The sequence below is a fragment of the Rhinatrema bivittatum genome, chromosome 1 (genome assembly GCF_901001135.1).
Source record: "Rhinatrema bivittatum chromosome 1, aRhiBiv1.1, whole genome shotgun sequence".
In the NCBI taxonomy this organism is placed as follows: Eukaryota; Metazoa; Chordata; class Amphibia; order Gymnophiona; family Rhinatrematidae; genus Rhinatrema; species Rhinatrema bivittatum.
The window spans coordinates 52,548,871-52,563,078 of record NC_042615.1 but is presented as its reverse complement, the minus strand read 5'-3'; positions in this window follow the sequence as shown (position 1 = coordinate 52,563,078).

The window sequence follows — 14,208 nt, the reverse complement described above, 5'->3', positions numbered from 1 at the left end:
GAACAAAATTAATGAAGCCAAATCCAAAATAATTGATGTAGGAATTTGTTTTGGTGTGGGTCTCTTACTTAATAGTAACAGGGATATTATATCTAGGGCCACCCCATGACGGTGCATGGAAGAAACTGCATAATTAGCTTTTTGCTGCATATTTTACAATCTGCCAAGAAGCTTTAACACCTCTTAATTCAATCCTTTGAACAAGGGAGCCTGCCTTCAGTCTCAGCTCTTTCTCTGCTCCTGCTTCAATCCCTCCCCTCAGAAGCATCCTGCAGGGGCCCTTCTTCTGTTATTCATCCCACTCCCCTTCTTCCTGTCCAGAAGGGAGGAGGGAGTGAAGTTGGAGTGAACAGAGAAAGCAGTCAGAATGTTTAATCATGAGAGGTCTGGAATGAGTAGATGTGAATCGGTTATTTAGACTTTCAGATAAAAGAAGGACTAGGGGGCACTCCATGAAGTTAGCAAGTAGCACATTTAAGACTAATCTGAGAAAATTATTTTTCACTCAATGCACAATTAAGCTCTGGAATTTGTTGCCAGAGGATATGATTAGTGCAGTTAGTGTAGCTGGGTTCAAAAAAGGTTTGGATAAGTTCTTGGAGGAGAAGTCCATTAACTGCTATTAATCAAGTTGACTTAGGGAATAGCCACTAGGGATGTGCATTTTCTTTTTCTGATGGGTCGGGCTACAGGTCGGGCAACCCCTGGAAAGCTTCATTTTCCAATGGGTCATTTTTTTTTTCTCAGCAATTTTCACCAAAAAAAACCCCCCACCCCAGTCCTTCAAATTTAGTTAATTACAACGCCCACCCCCCCCTCCCCCCACCATCCCGACCCCCCCAAAACTTGCCTAAAGTCCGTGGTGATCCAGTGGGGTTCCCGGGAGCGATCTCTCGCTCTCGTGCCATCAGCATCCAGTAAACAAAATGGCGCCGTTGGCCCTTTGCTCTTACCATGAGACAAGGGCTACAGGTACCATTGGTAGGCCCTTGTCACATGGTAGGAGCAACAGACAGCCGGTGCCATCTTAGAAAATGTGACAGGGGCCGACCAATGGCACCGGAAGCCCCTGTCACATGGTAAGGGCAAAGGGCCACTGGTGCCATTTTGTTTACTGGCAGCCGATGGCCCAAGAGCGGGAGATCGCTCCCGGGACCCCCGCTGGACCAACAGGGACTTTAGGTAAGTTTGGGGGGGTTGGGAAGGGGGGGGTTGTAATTAACTAAATTTGAAGGGTTGGGGTGGGTTTGGTTTTGTATTTTTTTAAATAAATGTGCCCCTCCACCCCCCGCACTAACCTGAACAATGAATTTTCCCCGAAGTTCGGGGAAAATCCATCTCAGGAATCAGGTCCTCCGCCCCATGCCGAATTGGACTATTTCTTTGAAATTTGCCAATTCGGCAAAAACAATTGCACATCCCTAATAGCCACTGCTATTAATTGCATCAGAAGCATGGGATCTTCTTGGTGTTTGGTTACTTGCCAGGTTCCTGTGGCCTGGTTTGGCCTCTGTTGGAAACAGGATGCTGGGCTTGGTCCGACCCAGCATGGCAATTTCTTATGTTCTTATGTTCTTAAATATCACTTAAATTCTCAAACCAAAGGTGATTTTGATATAATTCCTGGATAGAATGATGCCCCTATAAAAGCATTTCATCTTTATACAAATGTTCTCACACCTGCATTAGTGGCCAATCATAAACCATTTACAAAGACCTGGATGTGTTTGGAAGCCTACAACTTCTGGTGTCCCACGGCTAGCAGAGAGGGTATTAATTTCAAGTCATAGAAGTCTTGATGACTGACGCTACTTCTGACAAGTTTCAGTTTGTACTAATTCAATTCCTTTTTGTATTTCTTACCATATGTCATTGTCTAATATATGTGCACATGTCTTTCTGTGTAATTAACAGCATGACAAACTGCTGATACTGGGGGCATTTTCTGCATACAGATGCTCATATATTCGGAATGATGACAAGCACTCTTTCAAGAAAATATAAAAGGATGGATGGACTATTTCAGTTCAAAACAAAAGTGACATTTCACTTTTGAAATGTCAGTTAAGAGTTTATATGTCCTTACTTGAGAAATTGATTTTTGTTCTTGGTACATGTTTTGTTTGTATATTGTTTAAAAATTGTTTAAGAATAAACAATACAAATGATTTTAATTAAAAAAAAAATTGACTTTCTTTGCATAGTCAGATATGTTAAACCTTATGCAAAATTATGCAAATTTTGCACATAATTGCAGAGAATTTTGAAAAATCTGCCACAGGAAGCAGGGGCTCTGATTATATCCAATGGTTTTACGGTCCCGGGCTGTGCCTCGGTCTCTCCACCTACCTCGGGGCCAGCCCGGGCTGCTGGAACGTCGCCCCAGCTGGCAAGGTCCGGTCTAGCTCCTGCCGCTGTGCTCCCTTCTCAAGGGAGATGCCGCCGATCCTCTGTGCCTGGCCCCGCCCCCTAGGCACACGCGTACGCAGGGGCTCAGTATTTAAAGGGGCCAGCGCTGCAAAACGGAGGACAGCCCAGAGATGATGTCAGACGCTGCAGGGGTATTTAAACCCTGCATCTAGCCCTATGCCTTGCCTTGCAACGAGGTTCACTCTTCCCAAGAGTTGCTAGTTGCTTCTGACTCCGACTTTCGTCCACTGGCTTCTGACTCCAGCTTTCGTCCACTGGCTTCTGGCTCCAGTTTTCGTCCACTGGCTTCTGACTTCAGCTTTCGTCCACTGGCTTCCGACTTCAGCTCTCGTCCACTGGTTCCTGACTCTGGCTTTCATCCAGGAGGCCTCGCCTAAGTCCAAGCGGCTCGGGTCCTCACGAGCTCCTCTTGGGGGGACCGCGGGCTTCCAGTGGTGAAGTTCCAGTTGGCCTCCTGGCTCCAGCTCTACTCTGCTCTACCTTCTGGAACTCCTCTTCTGACACCGGCCCACAGGAGACCACACATAAGTCCAAGCGGCTTGGATCTTCACGGGCTCCTCCTGGGGGGACCTCGGGCTTCCAGTGGTGAAGATCCCTCCGGTCTCCTGCCCTGTGCCACCTCCTGGCTTCGACATCCACTGTGGGTCTTCCCATGGTGCATCATCATCTGTCCCAGCCGGCTCAAGGGTCTATGAATCCAACAGTTTGCAAGGCCATGGACCCGGTGGACGTGGCGGGCTTAAAGGCCATCCCCGGAATTGCCCAGAGTCTGCAGCAACAGCAAGTCTGTCTTGATGCTCTGATGGTGACCGTAGAGAGACTGGCCAATCGTATTGATGGAGCACCTGCACTCGTACCTCCTGCGCCAGTTGCCGCGGCCGATCCCGGACCGGCAACACCCACACAGGTGCCGGTACTCTCACGGTACTCGGGGGAAGCAAAGCACTGCCACGGATTCCTCAATCAGTGCTACATCCGATTCAATCTGTTGCCTTCCCAGTTTTCTACAGATCTGATCAAAACCAGTTATATTATTTCCTTGTTGGACGGGAAGCCCCTAGCCTGGGCCTCACCGCTGTGGGAGCGTAAAGACCCCATTCTTGGAAATCTGGAACAGTTTGTCTCAGCCTTTCGACATATCTTCGACGAGCCTTCTCGTAGACCCACTGCCACCACTGAGTTACTCCAACTATGTCAAGGCACTCAGTCTCTCGCCGAATATGCGGTGGAATTCCATACCCTGGCAGCCGAGTTAGACTGGAGGGGCGACAGCCTCCACGGCATATTCTTGGAAGGTATCTCTTCATGACTCCAAGATGAGCTAGCTGCGAGGGACCTCCCGGATGACCTGAATAGCCTGATTAATCTGGCTGGGCAGGTTGACCGCCAAATCCAACGCCGCTTTCATGAAGGGAAGTCCGGTCGTAAACCCAGTAATTCGAGGTCTACATTTCCCCGACTGGTACCCTCCTCCTCTGCCTCCCCCGGAGACCAAGGTGTTGAGCCAATGCAATTGGGTCGAGGTCCAATCTCACAGGAAGAGAGAAGATGGCACCACACTCAAGGCCTATGCCTATCTTGTGGCAGCAAGGGGCACTTCCTAGTAGGGATGTGAATCGGAACCAGAATCGGTTCCGATTCCGGTTCCGATTCACATCGTGAATTTTCCTTCGTGCTGTCCGATCGGGTTTTTTTTATCGGCTGCGCCCGAGCCGATTAAAAAAAACCACACCCCGGCCCTTTAAAACTGCTCCCTTAGGTTCCCCCACCCTCCCGACCCCCCCAAAACATTTTAAAATTACCTGGTGGTCCAGTGGGGGTCCTGGGAGCGATCTCCCACTCTCGGGCCATCGGCTACCACTAATAAAAATGGCGCCGATGGCCCTTTGCCCTTACAATGTGACAGGGTATCCATGCCATTGGCCGGCCCCTGTCACATGGTAGGAGCACTGGATGGCCTACGCCATTTTTAAAGATGGCGCCAGACATCCATTACCATGGGAGCCCCCGATTTCTGACATATCGTACGATATTTTCAATCGTCAGATTGAATATCATACGATATTTTCAATCGTCAGAAATACGATTTACATCCCTACTTCCTAGCTCAATGTGGTGAGCAGCCGGGAAACGCCAGAACCTAGGGATCATTGAGGAGCTGACCATAGGTAATACAAGTTCCGCCTCCTCATGCACTGTTCCGGTTACTCTCGTCTACTTCGGGGGTACTTTTGATATGCTGGCTTTGGTCGACTCCAGAGCAGGAGGGAATTTCATCCTCACGGACCTCTTCCGGCAGTTGCAGATTGGGGTCCAACCCCGAATTTTTCCTATCCAGGTATCCCCTATTCACAGTACTCTCCTCCCGGGGAGTATTTCTACCTGCACCAAGCCCTTGATTCTTCGACTGGTCTCCTACACATGGAGGAAATCTCTTATTTTATACTGGAAAGGTCCATTCATCCTATCATCTTTGGCTTGCCCTGACGGCAGAAACATTCCCCAGTTATACACTGGGACACTCTTCAGATTGCATCCTGGGGCCCATCTTGTTTTGACAGGTATTCCTCATCCCAGTGTGCCTCTCCTGACCATGCCCATGGCACTCCCGCCACAGTATCAAGATTTTGAAGATGTCTTCTCTAAGGAGAAAGCTGAACTCCTCCCGGAGCACCGGCCCTTTGACTGTGCCATAAACCTGATGCCTGGCACTACGCCTCCCAGGGGATGGGTTTACCCCTTGTCGCTCCCGGAAACTCGAGCCATGTCTTCATACATTCAGGAGAATTTGGACACAGGCTTCATTCGGCCCTCTAATTCCCCTGCCGGGGACGGGTTCTTCTTCATGGCCAAGAAGGATGGGTCACTCCGACCCTGCATCGATTACCGCAGCCTCAACGCCATCACACGGCAGGACAGGTACCCTTTGCCTCGGATTCCTGAGTTACTAGACCAGCTTCAAGGAGCAAAGGTCTTTACCAAGCTGGACCTCCGGGGTGCATATAATTTGGTATGGATACGACCCGGCGATGAATGGAAGACCACATTTAATACTAGAGACAGGCACTACGAATATTTGGTCATGCCCTTTGATTTATGCAAAGCCTCTGTGGTCTTTCAAAACCTTATGAATGAGGTCTTGAGGGATATGTTGCATATCTCTGTCATAGTGTACCTCAATGATGTATTGATGTATTTGAAAGACTTATCCACACACTGCGTACAAGTGCAGCAAGTGCTACAGAAACTTCGGGACAATCGTCTCTTTGCCAAGTTAGAGAAGTGCCAGTTCGAGCTGGAATCCTTGTCTTTCCTCGGATACATTGTCTCATCCACAGGCTTGCACATGGACCCTGATAAGGTGGCGGCCATTCGGGATTGGCCACAGCTAGTAGGGGTCAACACCCTGCAATGCTTCCTGGGCTTTGCTAATTTCTATCGCCAGCTTATACCCCATTACTCCCGGATGATGGCACTGCTTACGGTCCTTACCAAGAAGGGTGCCGATGCTAAGAACTGGTCCCCGATGGCAATAAGTGCCTTCCAGAGGCTGAAGGAAGCCTTTTTTCTTGATGTCTGTCTCCACCATCCAGATCCACAGCATCAGTTTATCGTAGAGGTAGACGCATCTGATCTGGCGGTAAGGGCTGTCCTGAGCCAGTTATCCACTAAGGGCAAATCTCTACCATGTTCCTATTTTTCTCGAAAATTCTCTCCGGCAGACAGAAATTACAGTATCAGTGATAAGGAGCTCCTGGCCACCAAGCTTGGGCTGGAGGAGTGGCGTTAATGGCTGGAGTGGGCCCGATATCCCGTGATCGTCTATACGGACCACAAGAACCTGGAATCCTTGTGCCGAGCCCAACGCCTCAATTCTTGACAAGCCCGATGGTCACTTTTCTTTAGCTGGTTCAATTTCCTCCTCCAGTACAGGCCAGCCTCCAAGAATATTAGAGCTGACACCCTCTCTCGCATGGCAGAAACGGAGGATAACCCTAATCTGCCTCGATATATCCTCAATCCAGCCAAGGTTCTTCTTGCAGCTTCAGAGGTGGTTCCCATGGGTAAGACGGTCGTACCGGCTCGCCTGTGCAAGAGGGTGTTGTCATGGGCTCATGACTCGTTGAGCGCAGGTCATTCGGGAATAGCTCGAACCTTGGCTCTGTTGACCGAATACTATTGGTGGCCTCAGGTCAAGAGAGATGTTTGTGCCTACGTCAGTTCCTGTCCCACCTATGCTCGATAAAAGCCTCTGATCGGTCATCCCTGGGGACTCCTCCAACCTTTGCCCATTCCCACCAAGCCGTGGACCCATTTGTCCACTGACTTCATTGTGGATTTACCTCCTTCTGAGGGAAAGACTGTGATATGGGTCACGGTCGATAGATTTTCGAAGATGGCCTATTTTGTGCCCCTCACTAAGTTACCAACAGTGCCTGAACTCACAAGTATCTTCACCCAACACATCTTCCGCCTACACGGGCTTCCTCTCCATGTTGCCTCAGACCGAGGTCCGCAGTTCATAGCTAAATACTGGAGAGCTCTCTGCAGGAGATTCAGGGTCCAACTGGACTTTACGATGGCTTTCCACCCACAAGGCAATGGCCAAGCAGAGCGAATAAATTGGACCCTAAAGGCCTTCCTCCGTGCTTTTGTGGGTGACCTTCGATGACTGGGTAGCCCTATTGCCATGGGCAGATTTCTCCTATAACCACCATAAGCATTCTACTACCAACATGTCTCCCTTCCAGTTGGTCTATGGGAAAAGCCTTAGACCTCCCTTGCCCTTGCCCCTGATGGTCCCGTCTCCTGTAGTGCAACTCACAGCATGACAGTTACATGATCTTTGGAGTTCCACCCAGCTGAAGCTTCGTCAGACTGCCGCTACAGCGAAGAAATATGCAAACAGGCTACGACGTCCGGTTCCTGTCTTTCTCCCGGGAGATAAGGAGTGGTTGAGCACCAGGAACATCCAATTACGCATTCCCTCTATGCGTCTGGCTCCCAAGTATATTGGCCCATTCCCCATAGTGGAGCAGGTGGGTGCAGTTTCCTACCGTCTTCGCCTTCCATTCAGCCTGAGGCTCCACAATGTCTTCCATGTATCTCTCCTCAAACCCTTGATCCTGTCTGTCTTCCACGACAAGCCTCCTGCACCCACTACCAAAACAGCGGAACAAAACATCATCTATCAGGTGAAGGACATGTTGGACATGCAGTTCCACCATCGTAGATGGGAGTACCTCCTTTCCTGGGAGGGCTACGATCCCGAGGAGAATACATGAGAACCGGCCTCTCACATCCTGGACAAGGGCCTTCTCCGCCAGTTCCACTTAGATCATCCTGCAAAGCCCAAGCCCCTGGGAAGGGGACGTAAGAGGGGGGTACTGTTACGGTCCTCGGTCCCTCCACCTACCTCAGGGCCGGCCCAGGCCACTGGAAAGTCTTCACAGATGGCAAGGCCTGGCCTGGCTCCTGCCGCGGTGCTCCCTCCTCGAGGGAGATGCCGCCGATCCTCCGTGCCTTGCCCCACACCCTAGATGCGCATGCGCGCGCAGGGGCTCAATATTTAAAGGGACCAGTGCGGCAAAACGTAGGACAGCCCAGAGATGACGTCAGAGGCTGCAGGGGTATTTCAACCCTGCATCTAGCCCTATGCCTTGCCTTACAACGAGGTTCACTCTTCCCAAAAGTTGCAAGTTGCTTCTGACTCCGGCTTTCATCCACTGGCTTCTGACTTCAGCTCTCGTCCACTGATTCCTGACTCTGGCTTTCATCCAGGAGGCCTCGCCTAAGTCCAAGCGGCTCGGGTCCTCACGAGCTCCTCTCGGGGGACCGTGGGCTTCCAGTGGTGAAATTCCAGTTGGCCTCCTGGCTCCGGCTCTACTCTTCTCTATCTTCTGGAACTCCTCTTCTGACACCGGCCCACAAGATGGCGCCGGCCATCCATTGCTACTACCATGTGACAGGGGCCGACCAATGGCACCGGTAGCCCCTGTGACATAGTAAGGGCAAAAACTATCGGCACTATTTTGAATACCGGCAGCCGACGGCGTGAGTGCAGTAGATGGCTCCCGGACCCCCGCTGGACCACCAGGGAGTTTTGGCAAGTCTTGGGGGGGTCAGGAGGGTGGGGGTTTTGTTTAAATTCGCTCCTTTAGACGGCCGAATAATTCGGTGAAGATTTGTTGTATTCGTGGGAATCGCGATACGTTTCATGACGCAATGAATACAACAAATATGGCCCTATATGTTGTGGATTGCCAATATGTTGCAAACTAATGCACACCCCTATTAATTGCCTCAGTAGCATGGGATCTTCTTGGTGTTTGGGTAATTGCCAGGTTCTTGTGACCTGGTTTGGCCTCTGTTGGAAACAGGATGCTGGGCTTAATAGACCCTTGGTCTGACCCAGCATGGCAATTTCTTATGTTCTTAAAGTGACATTAATAGTAAGAACTCAACAAACAAACAATAATTAGTTACAAAGGTGATATTCTTAGACAGGCATGAATAAGTTTGTTTGGTATCTCTTTGAACTTTTTTCAGGTTTGTCCTTCTGTCTCTTCCAAGATTTGCTTCCATTCTTTGGAGCAACCTTTCAGCAGATGGATTTGTATTTTTGGGTGTGTGTGTGTGTGTCATTGGGGCTGTCTGGGACCAACTGGGTGAGTATGTGCCACTGGGGTTGGCTGGGGCATACTAGGGGTGAGGTTGAATGCCAGAGAGCATTTCATACCGCCTGCAGCTGGGCAAGGAAGCATCCATTGAAGTATCTTCCTCCAGACAGAATTCATGGACTATAATTCTTCCCATAGCAGCTGGCCAAAACCCATTCATCTCCTGCCTTAAACCATGCAGCTCTTTCTGCACAACTTATTTGAAGAATGTCCTGCCTTATTTCTATAAGCAGACCTGCCTTACTATCATTTTGGAGCAGCATACAACTCTTGGCTAGATTGCAGGACACCTCATCATCCGCTCTTGGATAAAAACTAGCCTTTTCCCTTTCTCTGCCTTCCCCTTATCAACATGTTGTCTCGACATTTATTTATTTATTTGATTTATATTCCGCTTTTTGACCCTTAAAAGTGGATTACATTAGAAGTAGGTGGTTCAGTATAAGTTGACAAGGGCTTATCCTGCATCAACACCAGTGTATGCTCATCTCTTGCCACATTTTTCTCATGCTCCTATGGGCTGCTTAAGACTCTGCAGACTCCTCCTCTTCTGACTCGCTATGTGCCTCTGGACTAGGTGGTAGTTCTACAACATGCCACTTAGGTCTTCCCAAGCCCATGAGAGTCATGGTGTGAATTGTTTCCGGCAGTAACTTAAATTATACAAACTGTCACTACCAATTTTTTCTATCTGGCCTTCTCTCTTCTCATTCACTGGAAATTCCTTACAGTCATAGAGAACAGCTACATGGGCCCCAATCCACTGACTCCGGCTACTGCATAACCTTCTAGCAGTCCTACTAACTTAAATAAATATTTAGTTTTGAACATTGGATCCTTGAATTTTTGTATCTTATCTCCACTCTCCTTTCTTTGGGGGTCTATATTCATAGCCATTTATTTATTTTGACTTTTAAATTCCACTTCTTAGCATATTACATTCAGGGACTGTAGATATTTCTCTATTCTCAGAGGACTTACAATCTAAGTTTATTCCTAAGGCAATGGAGAATAAAGTGACTTACCCAAGATCACAAGCAACAGCAGTGGGACTTGACCTCTGGTCATCTGGCTTGTAGTCCACTGCCCTAGCCACTAGGCTACTCCTCCAGATAACTCACAAGTTGTGCAGTTAAATGTCCGGTTTTGAATATCTCTGGTACTTATCCAACTAACATTTAGCTGAATATGTAAGGGGTATTTTGAGGGCATTCTGGAGCAGTGTTGAGTTGGGTGATTAACTTATTTGTCTAACTCCAATATTAAGAGTTAGCCGAAAAACTATTCGGCTAACTCTACTTATGCTTGCAGCAGGTCTAAAGTTATCATAGAGGTAATATTATTCCCTTAATTCTAGTAACAGCAATACATCTCTGTATGCAACCAAGTATCCCATTAAAATTTTCCAGCTGCATTCTCACACTAATTCGATTCCTTGAGGTCACCAGACATGATAACTTCCAGGCTTCTGATAGTTCTTCGCTTTCAGAAAGTTATTTGGCTTTTAGATTTCTGCATCCCAAATGCATGATTATTTTTTTTTTTTTAGGATTAAACGTAGGAGCCATATCTCTGACCATTCAAAAATTTTAAAGTCATTTTTAATCTTAATTGCTACCTATGGCATGTCTACTCTTTGGCAAATTTTCATATCTTCTTCAAACTGACCACTGGAGACAAAATGCCAATTTATATAAAGGTCTAGTTCAGAAAGAGAAGAAAAGACTTTTCACTAAATCTATAAAATCAGCAGAATATCCAGCTAAGGAGATTTAAAAATTTGATTCATTGCTCCTGGATAGTAAGCAACTTGAGCTGGCAGGAATACCTAATTGTGTTAGTATTTCCACATTTTTTTTATAGGAAAGTTAAATTGTCAAGGATGTGAGCCCCCGGGCTGAGGCCTGGTTGATGTAGCCTAGCAGGTGACAGCAGATGGATTCGCTTCTCACAGGTTGAACACTTGGGTTCGAAGTGCCAGCAGGGTTAGGCAAGAGTACTGTAAGGATCGGTCACATGAAGTCAAGCAGTGGACGGAGGTCAGGGCATGCAGCAAGCAAATGGTGTCAAGGTCCAGGTCAAGGTCAGGGCAGGCAGAGATCAGGCAGTGTCGAGGTCCAAGGGTAGTCAAGGTCCAAGGCCAAGGTCAAATCCAGGAGTCAGGCAGAGAAGGACGGACAAGGCAAGAACAGGGGACCAAGACAAGCCGAATGCAGAGGGAAGGCAGGGCACACTGAGGCAAGGAGAAGAGAACAAGGCAGGGCAAGGCAAAACAACAAGGCAAGACAGGCACAGAACAGCAAAGCAACACTTACTGCATGAGCAGGAGGACCTGTTGCTCAGGCAATGGGCAGCAGCATACCTGGGGTTTAAATTCCCAGCTATGCCAATGTCATCAGGGAGCACTGCCCAAACTTTCCCGCCACAGGGCCTTGAAGAGCAAGGTAAGTGTGCATGTGCATGCCTAGGAGGCGGCGTGGCATGATGGACCAAGCGTGGAATGGTGGCATACTTGCTGCAAAAAGATCCCAGTGCTGTCCTGCGGCCTTGGCAGTGTTGGGGGTCTTCCTGCAGCCAACCGAAATGTTGCATAAGTGCCTACTAAATACTTGCTGAGGATGGGCTAAGATGGAATTACTGATCAGGTTTTAATATTAAAAAAGAAAATAACATGTTCTTTTGGGCTGGTAAATGAAGAGGCTATGCAGAAAATGTTAGCAGACATGCACCCTTTGGGCAGTTCTTTTGATTTTTGCCTTCCTTATTTGGTTAAGAAGTTGTCTCATAAGAATATGAAATGGATCTCTGAAATAGTTAATGCATCCTTGTTATCTGGGCATTTTCCAGTTTGTTTAAAAACTTCAGTGGTGAGACCAATTCTGAAGAAATCACATCTTGATGCCACTATGTGTGAAAGTTATAGGCCAATATCAAATTTGTCCTTTTTAGGAAAAGTTCTGGAAAAGGTTGTGCAGAACCAACTAACAACATTTCTGAAAACAACATTCTCGGCCATGCAGGCAGGCTTTAAGCTGGGCTATAATACAGAGGAGGGTCTTGTTATCTTTGACGGATGATCTTCTGCATAGATTGGATTGTGGCCTTTCTTCTTTCTTTGGTCCTTTTGGACCTATCTAGTGCCTTCAATTTAGTTGATCATCAGTTATTGTTGAATAGGTGTCAAATTTTAGGACTGGATGGCTTAGTTCTTTTTGGTTGGCCTCCTTCTTGGGAGATCAGGCCCAACTAATACAAGTGGAAGAATGTTTTCCTGAAGCATCTCCTCTCTAGGTCTGAGTACCACAGGGGTAATAACTTTCCCCACTGCTTTTCAATGTGTTTATATATCCACTTGCAAATATATTTGTTAGATTAGGTGTAATGGCATATATTTATGCTGATGGTATACAGTTTTGGATTCCTGTTGATGGTGCTTTAGAAGAAGCAATTGGGTTCTTGAATTCTTGTCTGATGGAAATCACTCAAAGGATGGTAACTAGTATGTTTGTGTTGAACAAAAAGAAAATGGAGGTTTTAGGAGTGGGTAGATTATTTGATCAGAGTGGTGGGTTGGAGGCACATATAACAACTGATGTGAATTCTGTTCCTATCTCCAATCATGCGAGAAGCTTGGGAGTTGATCTTGATTCAGCATTTATAATGGAAGCCTATAGTCAACAGGTCTTGTAAAGGATCTATTTACAGCTAAAACAACTTTGTCAATTAAAACCTTGTTTGGATTTCTAAGCTTTGCCACATTTATGAGTTGTATGGATGATTGTAATGTTTTGTTGTTGGGAATTCCAAAGGCAACTAATAAGAGGTTGCAAGTTTTGCAAAATAAGTGCTGCAAGGCTGCTGTTTGGTGAGAGTACCAAATCTTTATTAGTGGCATTCCATTGGTTGCCTGTGTGAACGCATTCAATTTACATTGCTTATTATAGTCTTTAAATGTATGCATGGCACTGGCCCTGAATATTTTTGCAATAAGTTGAAATGGTATATTCTAGGGTGGCCACTAAGATCCTTGCAAGGTTATCAGCTGGAAGTTACTAACGTAATAAAGAGTCAGTGTGTGGCTAGAAGGATGTTTTCAATGATGGCTCAAGACCTCTGGAATGAATTGCCAGTCTCCATAAGAGCAGAGACCAATTATCTGAAGTTTTGTAAGTTGATTAAAACCTTTTTGTTTCTAGAAGATATTGGAAGTGCCTTTAAGGGATTTTGAAACTGCAGAATATGATGAGGTGAAAGAGGCTATTTTAGCTAAAAGATCTTCCTTCAAAAACTGGAAGAAGGATCTATCTGAAGAAAATAAGAAAAATGCATGAGCACTGGCAAGTTAAATGTAAATCATTTATTTAGATTTTTTTTTATTCCACTTTTTGGCATTTCAAAGTGGATTATGTTCAGGTACTATAGGTATTTTCCTAACCCTCAGAGAGCTTACAATCTAATTTTGTACCTGAGGTAATGGAGGCTAAAGTGTCTTGTACAAGGTCACAAGGAGATCAGGGGGATTTAAACTTTAGTTTCCCTGGTTTGTAGCCTGTGGCTCTAACCACTAGGCTACTCCTCCACTCAAATTAATAAGACACCCTAAAAGAGAATTTGAAAAGAAGTTGGCCATAGAGGCAAAAAATCATAATAAAAACATTTTAAAATATATCCTAAGCAGGAAACTTGTGAGGGAATCGGCTGGACAATTAGATGATCAAGGGGTTAAAGGGCCACTTAAGGAAGATAAGATCATCGCGGAAAGACTAAATTAATTCTTTGCTTCAGTGTTTACTGAGGAGGATGTTGAGGAAATATTCATTCTGGAGACTGTTTTCAAGGGTGACGATTCAGATGAACTAACGTTAAGTACATTAAACCTGGAAGATGTAGTAGGCAAGATTGACAAACTGAAGAGTAGCAAATCACCTGGACTGGATGGTATAAATCCTGGGTTCTGAAAGAACTCAAAAATAAAATTTCAGACCTATTAAAATAATTTGTAACCTATCATTAAAATCATCTGTTGTACCTGAAAACTGGAAGGTGGCCAATGTAATCCCGATATATAAAAAGGGCTCCAGAGGTGATCCGTGAAACT